This window comes from Callithrix jacchus, chromosome 10 (genome assembly GCF_049354715.1).
Source record: "Callithrix jacchus isolate 240 chromosome 10, calJac240_pri, whole genome shotgun sequence".
In the NCBI taxonomy this organism is placed as follows: Eukaryota; Metazoa; Chordata; class Mammalia; order Primates; family Cebidae; genus Callithrix; species Callithrix jacchus.
Window position 1 is genome coordinate 3424119 of NC_133511.1, and position 14139 is coordinate 3438257.

General features: G+C 35.2%; 1 protein-coding gene across 8 annotated transcripts in view; it reads left to right on the forward strand.

Annotated features, from left to right (window-relative positions):
* Positions 1-14139, forward strand: part of DYNC2H1 (dynein cytoplasmic 2 heavy chain 1) — a 375588-nt gene that overhangs the window by 277543 nt on the left and 83906 nt on the right. The gene's annotated exons all lie outside the window — the stretch shown is intronic.

The window sequence follows — 14139 nt, forward strand, 5'->3', positions numbered from 1 at the left end:
GGGAAAGAGCTTTTACCATTTGTTTAAAGAGAAATCAATTCACTTACTCAAATGAGCTAATTAGGGTAAGCCCGTGGGAGACTCCAAATAGAGAGTAGATTTTCAGGCCACTGTGATGGCTAGGATTTAGATACTTTAGGTTTTTAATTTCAGGAGAGTTAAAATGAAATAAATATAGTTCAGGGATTGCTTATAATGCTTATATTTGCATCTCATTGGAATGAAAATAATCAGTGGTGTCTGGCTCAGAGGGAATAATCTCTAAATTCAAGGCAATTCCAAAATATTATTTTAAAATGTTTCTCTTTGGTGAATAACATTTCTGAAATTTTTTACATCTGAGACTGTCTTTATTTCATCTTCACATTTCTCTAGTGGACTGATAGTACAGCTGCAGATCAATTTTTAGCTTTCTAATTCTTTTCCTGCAACTCTTAGAAAATATTACTCATTGGTCTTTTATTGAAAAAATTAATCTGATTCTTACTCTTTAAGAGTGACTATTTTTTTTCCTCCACAGTATTCTGTCTCTGATACTGATTTCTACCTTAATACGTTTAGGTGTACATTTTTGTTTCTGTTTTTATCTGTTCTGTTTGATACTCTAAGGCCAACCTTTATCTATTCCAGGTAACTCAAACCAGCTGGATTGCATGCTAATGGTATATTAGGTACCTTGCTACCTATGGCTGGTTCTTAATATTGCTAGTTTTTAGCTCTGAAATAGTGACATAGTGGATAATGATCCAATCAAGACAATGTGAAAAGGAAAGTTTGCAATCAGAATCTGTCCCTGGTCTGGTTTGCCCCAGCCATGGCAGTTAGCGTATCTTCTCCTCCCACTGGATACGTGCCCCAGCACCTCCTTTCTCCCAGGTGTTTCTCATTCTTCTTGTGCCATCTTCTGTGTTTGGTATCCTTTTATTTTGTCAAACACAAGATTTGGAAGTGGAGGATAATTTTTCATTTTGTACATAAACCAGTGTAACTTTTAAAACTCCATTTTGATTCTTGTTTGTAAAATAAACATTGTTTCAAAAATTTTGTATTATAATTATAATAACCAAATTGATCAGATATACTGCTTTTCATTCTGCTATCATTTTTCCCCTCCCACTTTCTTCCCAAAGCCATTATTGTCATGAGGCCTCTATTCCTCATGGACTAAGGCAGAAAACTCCAATTTTTACTCTTACTTCATTACAAATTATCCTTTATTAATATAACATTGATTTTTCTAAGGAAAACCTTTTCTTCCCCTCCATAACTTGGTTCTGTAGCCAACCTTACTTCTAAGCCTCTTGTATAGTGAAGTAGATCTTACTGTTGCATGAACAAATCATGACAGATTCTGTGAGAACTTTCTCAATGCTCTTTCCTTCTCTTGGAATCTCCTAGCTATGCTTAGCCAATAAAAGCCAGATAATGTTCCAGCACGTTCCAGAAGCCCTCTTAGTTGTTACTAATTTCCCTTTTTGTGTTTCTAGTACCAATATATAATTTAAATAATAATTTCCATAAAACTTACATTTTAAACTAGGCAAGTTAAGATATGGCACTTGAGTAAATAGGAATTCTCTTATTTGGGGAGAATTTTAAAGTTTACACATATAAATGATTCAAATGAAAGAACTTAGTGCAGCATTTCGGTTTTAGAGTTTATCATTATTTTTATCAGGTTATAGTTAATTACTAGCTAAACTTAAACTTAATAGAATAATTACACTTTAACAAAAATAAGTCAATTTTTGATGAAAAGGAAAGAGCCAGTCATCCAGGTTATCTTTTCCCATTAAGTACTTCCAGGAATTTAGCTGAATCACTTCTGTAACTGACTGTGAACAGTCAAGATAACGCACTACCTTTGGACTGGTCTGAATCACTTCTGAGGTTTCTCATGGGTAAAAAAGGAGTAGTAACCTCTTCTCTGTCTAGTCACTTGTTTTCTCATTTATTAAATATCTATTGAGGAACTACTATGCAGTAGGTACTATACTAGATGCTAGTGATTTACCCTAGAAATTATGCTAAAGTTTATACCAATACACACACACACAAACAGAATACAGATATTACAGTCTTCTTTGGAAACCCAGATCAGGGAATGATTAAGTCTGCTGATAGGAAAGTCAGGGAAGACTTTCTTTTTTTTTTTTTAGGAGATTACGTGATAAGTAAAGAATGGTTTGTTTCTGTTTTCTGTTTTTGTTTTTTTTATTTTTTTGAGATGGGGTCTCCCTCTGTCACCCAGGCTGGAGTATAGTGGCATGATCTCAGCTCACTGCAACCTGTGCCTCTCAGGCTCAAGCCGTCCTTCCAGCCTCAGCCTCTCTAGTAGCTGGAACGACAGGTGCCCAGCACCAACCTGGCTAATGTTTTGTATTTTTGGTAGAGAAGGGGTTTCGCCGTGTTGCCCAGTCTGGTCTCAAACACCAGAGCGCAGGCAATCCGCCTGCTTCAGCCTCCCAAAGTGCTGGGATTCCAGACATGAGCCACCACACATATGGAATTCTTTAGACAAAAAAAAAAGGTGAAATGGTATTCCAGGGAAAATGAAATACCTGCCACGTTTGTTATTCTAACCTGACCATAGTCAATAGAACTAGGTTGGAAAGGGGTAATGTCATGCTGGAGTGCTTACAATCTTGCACGTTCCTCACATGAACCCCAAAACCTAAAACACAATAAAATATATATATTAAAAAAGGGAAGGATATAACAGAACTAAGAAGAAGGGCGCATTGTGGTGATATAAAAAGGCTTGTGTTTGATAAAGGCAAATTGATGAGGATGTAAATAGTGGATTAGATTAAGATGACTGAGGCCTGAAAAACCAGAGAAGAAGTTATGTTCTAAGAGAAAGGTGGGTGCAGATTTTATTTAGTATTGTGGCAGTATGAATATAAAGTAAGAAGAGTCCAAAGAGATTTCAAAAGTAGAATTAGCCTTCACAGAGATCCTGCATGGATATGGTAACAAATAGATGCAATCATAGTTTTTGAAACGTGCTGTCTTTATAGATTAAATATTATCATTCTTACTTAAGGATTTGTGCATTTATAAAAGCTGGGCATAACAGGCAATTGTCGTGCTTATGACATTGCCAGATTCAAGATCTTTTTTTCATTTTTTATTTTTTGAGACGGAGTCTTGCTCTGTTGCCCAGGCTGGAGTGCAGTGGCACAATCTCGGCTCACTGCAACCTCCAAGTCCCGGGTTCAAGCAGTTCTCTGCCTCAGTCTCCCAAGTAGCTGGGATTACAGGTGCCCTCCACCATACCCAGCGAATGTTTCTTTCTTAGTAGAGATGGTGTTTCACCGTGTTGGCCAGGCTGGTCTTAAACTCCTGACCTCTTGATCCACCCACTTCGGCCTTGCAAAGTACGGGGATTACAGGCGTGAGCCACCTTGCCCAGCTGATCTTGTATTAATTTAGACTTTCATGCTTGAAGATTAAGACTGTGTCTTCAAATTTTTAGTGATGATATTAGTGAATATATTTTTTGGTAAAATATCTATTTAGGTATATAACTTTTAACATTACGTTGTGTTAATGGTTAACTCATGTTATTATTTTGTAAACTGTTCAAAGGCACAATTTAACATCTTATGTTTGTGTAATTTTTCTGGCATTCTGAAAAATTCAGTAAGTTTGAAAAACAATAATTTGAAAAACAAAATACTGGAAAGTATAACACCCAGAGAATCTCATCTTGTTTAGTATTCTACATGTATGCCTTTGAAAGGTCAGTTCTTGCTTTAAAATTTTTATTACATACCAGCTACCACCCAGCAATTTTTAATACCTGGTTGATGGTGATAACTTTTGAGAATTACTGACATTCTAACAATTTTACATCTACTTTATATAGCTTCAGAACTCCCATTAATTCTCATTTAAATTACCCATATAATAAGAGGTGCATATAAAACAATCTGTTTTAGGCTGGTAAAATTTGTTGAGAGAAAAATAAGTGATACTTTTTTCTGAACAAGAGTTGAACCAGTAACTATATTTCTTTGTCCAGAATGTTCCCTAAATTATGTATCTGCCAATTAAACTTGTAGACTTGGAGTAGCTTAATTTCTAAAGAAGATGCTGAAGTTAAATAAAATTAAGAAAGTAACAGAAATAGTACTTTCTTAGGTTGTTGAACTAAAACTATCTTTAAAATTGATAACTACTTCTTCTCAGAGTCTTGTCCAGTTTTCTTTCCTATTAATCGAGGTGAATCATGAAATGATTGCTTCATACTATTTTTCAAAACTCTGTGGCAGGATACTTACTTGTGACACATACATTTGTTGGATGAAAGCATTTCTCAGTTGTGCTTAGAGCTGTTTTTGTGCTAACACTTCCGAAACTCCACAAACGAATTCACTGTTTTATACATCCCACATGAAGGATTTCCCTTCGAATTTAGTTCTTAGTAAAATACTTTATCTGTGCCCCTCATCCTAAACTGATATGTTTCGATCAGTTTTTGATAATAAAAATTATGTCATTTACTTATAGAGTTTCAATCAGCAAAGTCAAACAAATATTAGATATTTTAATGGATAATTTAATATAGAGAATTGGTAACTCAAGTGTTGGAGAGCTCAAAAAGCGAAAAGGAAACAGTGCAGTAACTGAGGCATTTGCAGAAGCCCCTACCTCCCCTAGAGTTAGAGGAACAAAGGGAATCATGGAGTCTGGGGTAATCTGAATGTAGACTTGGAGAAAGACCCCTGGAGTTGGACTTAGACCTCTGAGGAAGGAGTGCTGCTCTTCAGAAGCACTGATAGGACTGAGGGGGATTCCTTGGCTGATTCTGAGGGTGCCAAAATAAGCTAAACGTTGGAGCCAACTGCTGTTGTTGGGATGATACTGAAAAGAATCTCAAGTGAACAGGAAGAATAAGTTTCTTTTCCCCTCTTCCTGCTTCCCATTCTTAGAAATCCCATTTGGCAGAACCTAACAGGACATCATCTGTAAAGGAGAACTTCAGTTTGCCGAGTGAGCCCCAGCTTCACAGACTACATGCTGAGAGATAACGCCTCCCACATCCTAGAATATGCCTTTCCATTTGCACACCCTTTACTGTTACTGGTTTTCTCCTCTAATGTTTTGCTTCTTGATCTGGGTGGTTAATGTGGTAATTCTTCCTCCTTTTAAAAATCTTAAAGCACTGGAGGCTGTATTATTGAGCACTGTTTTAACTATATAATCCACAAGCTTGACAGTATGTTTTCATTATTGTTCAGTTTTAAATATTTTCTAAACTTCATTGTAACTTTACCTTCTATGCTCCATTTTTTACTCAGTCTTTACTGTTTTGATTACCTTTAAGGTGTAGATTTCTATTATGTATAACTGCATTATGACTACAGAGTATGGTCTTACGACAGGAAACTTGAAATTTGTTGGGATTTGCTCTACAGCCCACGATGTAACAACATTTTGTTGTGTTTGAACAGAATGCATATTCTGCTGTGGTTGACTCTCACCTCACGCTTTGTCCTTTAGTTAAAAATGATTCATTCAAAGCCTATACCACTACACATACACAAAATGGTATTTTGTTCAACTTTTTTAGTTATACAGGTTCAGAATGTTATCTCTTCTTGATATATTGAACATTTATCATCGTAAAGTGATTCTCTTTAGCTCTTATGTTTTTCCTATTTTTCTCATGTTAATAAATGTATATCAGCTTTCATTTGGTTATTTTTTGCTAGATAGATCCTAATTCATACTTTTAACATTAACTTTCTCAATTTTTTATGGGTGCCTCTTATAAAAAGCCGATAGCCGGATTATGCCTGATCTATAACTGGAATATTTAGTCTATTTACATTCATTTGGATTAATTGTATTATTATACATTTGTGATTTTCTACTTTTTTTTTACTCATCTTCCTTTGGACTAATTATTTTCTAATGTTTCTTTTTCCTAGTTTATGACTTATATGCGTTTTCTACTTTTTAGTTGGTATCCTATATGTTTTTTGTATATACCTATCTTATCAAAGTCAAACTCAGTATATTCACCTAACTCCCAGAGAGTTCAAGAAGCTTAGGATATTGTCCTCAATTCCTACTTTACATGTAGTTATTATTTTATATTTCAGTCTTCCCGTTGCTATAGTCATGTTCATCAATGCTTATTTGGATTTGCCCCAAGTTTATCACTTGTGTTGTTCTTTATTTCTTTCTGCATCTCAGACATTCTGTTTGATTTCACTTTGTATCTGCTTGTAGTGTAGAAAATATCTTTTGGTTGTAAATGCTTGAGTTCTTATTTATCTGAAAATGCTTTTAATTTACCCACTGTCTTAAAGGGTATGCTATTCTGTATTAACATCTAATGTCTCACTATACTGAACGCAGAGTTGAGATAGAAATCTATCTTTTCTGGTTTCTATTGTTGAAAAGTCAATTTTTCCTTCTTTGATCTATCTTTTCTTGCTGCTTTTAAGATTTTACATTGATTTTCTGCAGTTATACTTCGTTGAGATTTTGAGTATGGATTTTTTGTTCTCTTTAATTCATTCTTTTAAAAAATTGCATAAGATTTAATGAGCTTTTTGAATTTTCATTGGTGGTGTTCACTAATATCAACATCTGAGTTATTCTTTAAATTTTGACTGCTTCACTATCTTTTCTGGAACTCTGATTAGATATATATTAGATCTTTTTCTCTCTGTTCATCCTGTGTCTTATTTCTCATATTTTCCATCTTTTTTCCTACATGATACATTCTGAATAAATTCTACAAAACTGTCTTCCAGTTCACTCACTTTTTTCAGCTGAATCTGATCTTCAAAGTGTTACATTCTCAGTGTTTCTGTAAAAAATAAGTCTTATGACTCTTCATCTACCATAGAATTAAATTTGTGGCTACTTGTCTAGTTTATTGCTCTACTCAGAAAGGAGAATAAAACTTTTATTCAAAGTCCTAGAGGGACTGCAGCATTATCTCCTTAAGTATTTACATATGTAAAGGGATAAAGCTCTAAAACTTGGAATAATCTCTGGGTCATCTGGCTGCTGGAGAGATTTTATTTATATACCACATTCTTTAGAATTCAGTCACATTATGTTTCCCTTTCAAAGGCAAGACGACAGTTGCCTTCATCCTCTTTATAAGCAGAGAAAACTCATCTTCTTTCATCCCTTGTACTTAACCAATGGAAGATCTGTCTACCTGAATAGGACAATTGATCAGTTTTTTACATGGCTGCCCCAGAAATGAGGCCTGGGGCAAGAAGGTAGGGGCAACACACTTAGTTACTGTGACAGAATTAATAAGAAATCTGTGATCTACAATACTTCTATTCACATTCAAGATGAAGTAAATAAAGATGAAGATTAAAAACTCAACACTTAGCTTTTTGAATAATCATGCTTTACTTCTGAGCTCATAGTTACATTTGGGTGCGTTTAAGAATATGCTTAATATGTTATTCAACATTTTTTATTGTTTTCAGCAGTAGCTAGCCCAACTTGAAATAGAAGCTGAAATAATCTATTTTTTATTTTTTGAGCAACTGTGAAATAAGTTATATATGTGTGTTAACTGATTATGCTTTGTTTAGACTTCCTTTTTTTCTTCCAGTGGTGATGTTATGTGGTGTTAGAATGATTTTTTGTTTTCTTGAGTCGGTACGGTAGCTGTTGAAATGCTAACTCTTCCTTTTAGCCATAAATTTATGAACCAACTGGCTTACTTTTTGAGAGCAGTTGTGCTCTTCGCATACTTTAAAACATACCACATACACACACTAAGTATTTTGTGCTATCTTACTGGCTTTCTGAGAATCAGTCATGCACATAAAGCACACCAAAAGGCATTTGCCAAAAGGCATTTCATGGAAAAATACACATCATTTGATAATTAGATGGGCACTGAAGAAAATATAAACTTTTCAGTGTTAAGTCTTCCAAAAAACTCAAATGTTTATATTCCATGTTATGCTTTATAACCCACCCTTTTCTCACATTCTTATATTCCTGAAACTTTTTTTTTGAAACAGAGTTTCACTCTTGTCACCCAGGCTGGAGTGCGGTGGTTGGATCTTGGCTCACTGCAACCTCTCATTCCCAGGTTCAAGCAGTTCTCCTGCCTCAGCCTCCCCTGTAGCTAGGATTACAGGTGTGCACCACCACAAGCAGCTAATTTTTGTATTTTTAGTACAGATGGGGTTTCACCATGTTGGCCAGGCTGCTCTCAAACTCCTGAGCTCAGGTAATCTGCCCGCCTCGGCCACCCAAAGTGCTGGGATTACAGGCATGAGCCACGCACGGTGCCCAGCTGAAACTCTTAAAATGTAACAAAATAACTTTTTACTGAAAGGCGTTATGCCTGATGTATCATCAGTAGTCCATGAAAATTAGCCATTCTTCCTCTGAAATATTATAGTCTGTGTTTTAGGCCTCTTAATGTGAGATTGTATCGTTGCTCTATTATTGTATTAGGTTACCTCTTGATAGCTTCACAGAGCAGCAGCATTCCTCAGGCCAAATTATGGAACAGGTATCATTTAAAAATACTTTCCTAGAAATAAAAATTTATATTAATGTGCCATCTTTTTATTAGTAGTCTGCTTTTAAAAATAATTTACTTTAAAATTATTTGCTAATTTCAAATGCCTTGAGAATGTCATCGTTTTTATTAAAATGGCAAAATCACAATTACTTTTGCACCAACCTTATTTCAAACAAAAGCTCCTTTGTATTAGTGCTCTGTAGGTTTCTCCTGATTTTTCTTTTAGAAATATATACTAGCTTATAGCATTAGCTTCTGTGCCTCAGATCTTTCAGAATACTCCTGTATTCATCCATTTCACTCTACTGTTAATGACACACCGGGACTAGGCAATTTACAAAAGAAAGAGATTTAATAGACTTACAGTTCCACATGGCTTGGAGGCCTCATAATCATGTTGGAAGGCAAGGAGGAGCTAGTCACTTCTTACGTGGATGCGGTCAGGCAAAGAGAGAGAGCTTTGGCAGGAGAACTTTTTATAAGACCATCAGATTTCATGAGACTTATTCACTATCATGAGTACAGCACGGGAAGGACCTGCCCCAGTGATTCAATTACTTCCCACTGGGTTTCTCCCACAACATGTGGGAATTTCAGATGAGATTTGGGTGGGGACACAGTCAAACAATAACAACTTCCCTTCTCTTTCAGCCTTGGCTTTGCTTAATATACTAGTTTCCTGCCTTTTTCCCTTTATTTCAGTTCTTCAACATTTCTGATTTAAACAATTTATTGGTTATTTATTATGTACTTACCCTGGTTGATTTCTACTTGCTCAATTAAATAACATATATTGTCTCAGTTTGCTCATGCCACTATCCCGGAACCAGTCAGTGTGGTCAGGAGAGTGAACACTCAAATTAGTTAAGCCCCAATTCAAGTTACATATTAGTTTGTTGAACTGAGTTGAATCAACTCTTCCAGAACCATACAGACTAAGACTTGGGAAAGGCTTCTGCCCAGAAAATGTTAGGGAATAATTATCTAAAGAGGAATGAAGGGTTACTTGAGGACAAAGGTAGAATTTCCATCACATGAAGGTGAAGGCATTTCTCCCTTTTCTACAACCCTTTCAGAGCCATTCCAATTTTGTTTTTAATTCTCATTTCCTTTTTTGCTTTTTAAAGTGACTGTTCATAAGTCTTGTTTTCTTTGTCTTCTTTATCATAGAAAGCATATACTGAACCAAGATGTGATCATATGGTCTGGAAAAAAAAATACCTTTGTCCATTTGTTGATTACTATTTTATAAGCTATGGATAAATACACACAACAGAGACTACATTTTACATCTTATGAATCATTGAATCACATACTGAGAAGGACGCTGATGTTATCTAAACTCTGCATCAATCCCTATAACACCTTACACAAGTGATAATCTAGTTGAAAGGTTGGCAAACTACAGCTCAGGAATAGGCCAAATCCAGCCTGCTGCTAGTTTTTGTAGATAGAGTTCTATTAAAACCCAGTCATGCCTATTTGTTTATATTGTCTATTTCATCCTACAATAGCAGAATTGAGTAGTTGCAACAGAGACCTTATGGCCCACAAAGCCTGACATATTAACTCTCTGGACATTTACAGAAAAACATGCTAAACTCTGGTCCTGCTTGAGTATCCACTGGTGACAGAAACTCTGAGAGAGAATCAATCTCTAACACCTCAATTATCAACAAAAAGAAAAAGAATACCACTTTCATGTGTTAGCCATTTGCTTAGGTCTAAAATAGCATCCCATCTAGGAAATTATTTCAGTTAAAACACAAACAACCTGATCTCACACCTAAATTGTACCAAATTAGACAAAATTTTTCTTGCCCAAAGGATTTTCCCTGCTTAATCGTTAAATTTTAAAATATTGATAACTTGTATATACATACACACCATGGAGTACCACTCAGCCATAAAGACAGAATGAAATTATGTCTTCTGTAGCAATGTGGATGAAGCTGAAGGCTATGATCCTCAGTGAAATAACTCAGAAACAAAGTCAAATACCACATGTTCTCACTTATAAATTCGAGCTAAACTGTGGGCACACCTGAACATACGGAGTGGAATGGTAGACATGGGGCACTGTAAAAGCTGAAGTGGGTAAGGATTGACAAAACACCTATGAAGTACAGTGTTCTCTGTTCAGGTGATGAGTACTTTTAAAGTGTGGACTTCACCACTATGCATTATATACATGTAAGAAACCTAAACTTGTATCCCCTAAATCTATAAAAATAGAGAAACAGACAGAATGAAAAAAAAAAAGAAAGGCAGATAGAAAGGAATTAAGAAAAGAAAACCTCTTCCCTCCCAACAACTCTGATCAGATAATGATTTTGTCCATATACACTGAGCTTTTTAAGGAAAAGATGAATATTAAAATGTCAAAAGCAATTCTTCAAAAATATATAATTCAATCAATTGTATTTACTCAAAAAAAAACCCTAGTAATCAATTGACAAAACATATGGCTGTCGCTCGATAGTTTTATCAAGAAGCATACTGCATAGTTTTTGTAATGTAACAGACTCATTTTGTGATTATTAGCTATATTTGAATTACAAATATTAAGTTTATCTTCAAGACTACATAACATACAATTTAACATGTTGTGCTTTCCAACCACAGCATGTTGCTACTGCATAAATAGGCTTTATTCATATTTTGAGAATGTATACATATTTTGAGCTGTATTTTTAGAATTGAGTTGTATTAAAATTTTGTGAAGGCTTGTGGAAATGATTTGTATTATAGTATATATTACAATATATCTTGCTATTGTCTGCTGTATTTTTCCCACCCATGAATTTATTATAGCTTAGATACTGCAGTTTTCCTTACCATTCTCCTTCCTTTCTTTCTTCATGGTTTGAGATCCTACTATATGCTATTTTTTCTTCTGTTGTTATTGCTGAACTTATAGGATTTTATTTAATGTCCAATAGAAGTATAATGGGAAACACAAAAGAGAGTTCTATATGGGATTTTGAATTTTCTAGTGGCCACACTTAACTATGTACAAAAAAGGTGAAATTAATTTTAATATAGATATATATATATTTTATTTAACCGGTATAGTCACAACATTCATGTTTTAACATGTAATCAATATAAAAATTATTAATGTCATACCCTAGATCTTTTTGTTTTGTCTCTGAAATTCAGTGTGTATGTTACACTCACTGCACATCTCTAGACCACGGTGCTTACTCGAACTCACGTTGAATTTTAAGTATTGTTAGCAGTTACTCTCCTAATGCAACCTTTTAAAAAATACATGAATGTCTTTATTGTCTTTGAAACATTTTCCTGTTGTCTTGCTTACTTTATGGACAGTTCTCCCAATAACTTAGACTTTGATAATACTGTTGCCCTGCTCTGTTGTTCTTAGAGGTGGCATTGAAGCATAAGGTGCTTTTAGCTGCTGCGGCCCCTGATGGCACCTCTCCAAATTCTGTGGACTTTGATCCCCCATGGTTTCTTAGAAAGAGTCATGGACTTAGGGGTTAGGCACTCCTGAATATAGATGTTGTCTTAAGCTTGGATGTTGTGGGGGTTGCTGAATCAACCTCTTTATAAAGTTTAGGCTGGACGCAGTGGCTCTCTCCTGTAATCCTAGCATTTTGGGAGGCCAAGGCAGGTGGATCAGTTTAGTCCTAGAGTTTGAGACCATCCTGGGCAACATGGCAAAAACCCTGTCTCTATAAAAATACAAAAATTAACTTGGTGTGGTAGTAGGTGCCTATAGTCCTAGGTACCCAGGAGGACCACCTGGTCGGGTCCAGGCTACAGTGAGCCATGATTGTGGCACTGCACTCCAGCCTGGGTGACAGAGTAAGACCCTCTCAAAAAAAAGTTAATCAAAAACAAAAACTTTAGCCCATTTAGCTACCTGTTTTCTTGGACTACAGATAAATGAAATCTTGCCTCAGTGATCTAACTTTGGAGGCTTTTGTTCTATAAAGTGACAGTGCAAACAGTGCTCTCAATCTAATAAAATGTATTAAAATCCACAAACTGAATTAGTGCTTGTTAATCTTCTTAGTATATGATTGATAAATATTTAAATAACACATATGACTTCCTCCCAGGAAGCCTGTTTTAATATAAAGGATTACAGTAAGTCTACAACTCCAATTTTATTTGAATTTTATTACTTAGTTGATTTAGGATGGAGATGTGTTAAACATTATTTATTGCATGCTCTGATTTAAATAGTTAACTCTAATTAACTTTTTATAATATTAGACTTTTCCTCCTCCTGGATTCAGTACGAATGTATCTCCAAAATGATTTCATAGCATTAATATTGTAAATAAAGCAGTGATAGGAATAAACATTTCAACATTTAAGCTCATAGCCTGAATCTATTTTTAGGAATAATTTTATGCTAATACAATTTACTTAATGTTGATTTATTTAATGGCAATAAGCATGGTAGATCATCATATTATTAAATTACTTATTATGCTAAATAGATGAAAAGTAACAATACCACCATAGACTTGTCTATGTGGCAACTAGTAAAATGAGAAGGGATCCTTAATGAGGACTGTAAGCAGAATACACAGAGAAAAATTAAGATAATGAGTAAGAGAACAGCACTTTCCAGAGTTATCTCTTGGCAGTTCTTTGACACTTTTAGAATATTACTGAAAGTGATTATTTTTTTCTCTTAATGACATAAGCTGTTTTGAAACAAATGGGATTCCTTCAGTTTTTCTTAAGAAACTGCAGAACTTTCGTATGTCACAGCCCTTTTAAAGTAGTGATATAATGTTCACTGATCTTGAGCACAAGATTTTGTGTATGGTTTTATTGTGGTTTTGTATTGTAATTTTCAAATTGAAATCAATTCCCATTCACATTCTGTCTTGAAACCATGATCTCTTCTGCTCTCTTTGTAGTGGTTGAGTAGTTTTGCAGCTGTTCTCATCTCTTTGCATTGACTTACAGGATGCCATTTTTTCTACTTTCTTTTCTTACCATACTGACTATTACTTAATGTGGTTTCCCTTTCACTATTTTTAAATTCCCATTTCTCACACCTTTTTCTTTTTTTTGGAGTCTCACTTTGTTGCCTGGACTGGAGTGCAGTGACACAATCTCAGCTCACTGCAACTTCCATCTCTGGAGTTCTAGCAATTTCCATTTCTCACACAATTTTTTTTTTTTTTTTTTTTTTGGAGAGGGAATCTTACCTGTCACCCAGGCTAGAGTGCAGTGGCACAATCTCAGCTCTGCAACCTCCATCTCCAGGGTTCAAGCAGTTCTCCTACCTCAGCCTCTTGAGTAGCTGTGATTACAGGTGCACACCAGCACACCCGGCTTATTTTTTTTTTCTTCCTTTTTTGCATTTGTAGTAGAAGTAGGGTTTCACCACGTTGGCTAGGCTGGTCTCGAACTCCTTACCTCAAATGCTCTGCCTGCATTGGCCTCTCAGAGTGCTGGGATTACAGATGTAAGCCACCATGCCTGCCCCTAATACCACTTTAAATGTTGGTGAACCCCAGAATTCCCTTTCTATGTGCTGATTTAATACATTTGACTGTTCGTAAATGCATTTCAAAACAGTTTTTAAAACAGAAGAAAAGGTTTAAATAAGTTTCAGA